This window comes from Meriones unguiculatus, chromosome 15 (assembly GCF_030254825.1).
Source record: "Meriones unguiculatus strain TT.TT164.6M chromosome 15, Bangor_MerUng_6.1, whole genome shotgun sequence".
NCBI classification, from domain to species: domain Eukaryota; kingdom Metazoa; phylum Chordata; class Mammalia; order Rodentia; family Muridae; genus Meriones; species Meriones unguiculatus.
The window spans coordinates 66,031,632-66,033,784 of record NC_083362.1 but is presented as its reverse complement, the minus strand read 5'-3'; the positions used below and the strand labels follow the sequence as shown (position 1 = coordinate 66,033,784).

At 43.8% G+C, this 2,153-nt stretch overlaps 1 pseudogene; it reads right to left on the bottom strand.

The window, feature by feature from the left end:
• Positions 1–660: 660 nt before the first annotated feature.
• LOC110552886 (barrier-to-autointegration factor-like) lies at positions 661–1,085 on the bottom strand (annotated as a pseudogene).
• Positions 1,086–2,153: the final 1,068 nt, after the last annotated feature.

The following is a 2,153-nucleotide window of genomic DNA, read 5'->3' as shown; positions in this document are numbered from 1 at the left end:
GTTAAATGTCTTCAGGCCCTTGGTGATGTGCTGTCTTGAGGTGAAGGTGCTTGTGTAGGGGAATCATCTTCACCAAGCTGTTCTCAGGTTTAGGGAAAAAAAAAACAAAAAACCTTCTCCATGTGTGGATGACCTTTTCCTCAGAGAGAGAATGATGACTCATCTCTTCTTCAGACAGAAGATGAGAATAGATTAAACTTATTAGAACATTTTGCCATTCATGTGTATGACCCAGAGAACAATCAAGCCATGTAGGTCTTTCGTCAGTGCCAGTGACAGTGAATTTAGGACTTTTAGTTTGCTCAATTATTTTTTTTCTCCAAGAATATATTTCTTTTCTTTCTTTTCTTTTTTCTTTCTTTTGTTTTTTGAAGGCCACTGACTTTATCTAAATATCTTTATAATGACAGTGACTGTTTTTGCCAAAAAAAAAAAAAACGAAAGAAAGAAAGAAGGACAGGAGAGAAGGAAGAAAAGAAAGAAAGAAAGAAAGAAAGAAAGAAAGAAAGAAAGAAAGAAAGAAAGAAGAGTCAAAGGGCATCCAACAGATCTTGAAGGAGGGAGAAGGGGACCAGGAATCCATTCATGGTAACTGCTGCCATGAAACTACAGGGAGAGGAGAGAGAACAAGGCCATGTAAGGACAAAAATTCCAAAAAGGTTAAAATGCTGAGGGGAGTGAACGCCCGAAAGACCCTGGAGTATAGAAGGCAAGTGCGACAACAGCAATCTTTCCCTTCATGGAGGACAGGGAGGAGCCCACTCGGCTGCAGATGCTGGAGACTATGATGTAGCTGGGGGCTGCGGATCCCCAGGGAACGTTGCAAGAAAGCATCACACTGTTACTGAAGGCACCCAGAGCAGTCCTGGAACTCCTTGGCATTGGCAACAAATGGGTCTTTCAGCCATTCTTGTAAGAGGTCTTCATCTTCTTTAGCACCAGAAACTGGCCAAGGACCACATAAGCATTGTCAATGCCTTTCTTCCAGCTTCTTGCCCAGGACATCACCAATCCCGGCCAGAATCCTCACTGGCTTTTCCCTTATGGCCTCTGCCATGAAGTTGGTGCTTTTGAGAGGCTGTCATCTTGATCAGGCTTAACCGGATGGAAACACTAGCTTGCTCTAACAGATGGCACACATAGGGCAATGGGAAGATTCCTAGACTCAGTAGCCAGGGCTCAGCCTGAAGCTGTCGCTCTCAGTGACCTTGGCTAGGCAGACACTGACCGAGAACATGTTTCTTAAATCATTAGCTTTGTATCATTGTTAGTGAGTGACAGACAGCTGAATATACAAGTGTCGGGAGAAATGCAAATACCAATTAAGCATTCTTTTTTCAGAAGTCTGTGCCTGCATAATTGTTTGTAAAAGTCTGTGCCTTCTGTAATTGTTTAATTTAGTGTTGGTGTTGTTTTGCGTTTTGAAATGTGGTCTCACTAAGTAGCCCAGGTGGCCTTGAACTTGTGATCTTATGGCCTCAGCATTTCTCATTCTCAGGGCTGAGATTACATTCACCACACAAAGTTTGTGGTCTGTGATTGAGACTTTGGAAGTGGGTCAGGATAAGGAATGGGGAGGGAGTCCTCCAACTTGTGTTGCCATTGCTGGCCTTGAACTCTGATCCTTTTCCTCCTAGATGCTGTGGTGATAGTCATACACTACCATTCCTGGCTTGAAGCTTTTGATTGCATGGATTTTCTTCTGGTGGTTGGCGGGGTTGGGGGGAAGGAGTGAGAGGTGGTTTTAGTTTGCAAGATGAGCCTAAATCAAGCCATCCTCCCTATTCTACTGAGAACCATAGACTTCCTATGTCCTCGTACCCACAGTCAAGAGCTCAGGTCTGCAGCTACAAACTGCAGATTAGACAGATGGCACAAGCTATCTGAAAGGGACTGGAAAGAGTGGACATCAGCGCCTGGATGGCACGCTGCCAACTGCAGGAGGTTTGAGTGGGTTTTCAAGTAGAAGAGTAAATAGAAAATCTTTTGTTTTCTTTTTTAAATTTTCAGCATCTGTGCTTTTTTTTTTCCTAGTGAAAGAGGGAATGAAAAACCAAACACTCATATCAGAGACGAAGCTGAAGTATGCACACATCAGATTCCCAGCTACAGCATCCTGATGGGAAGCAGGAAGTGGGCAGCTTGGGCAGACA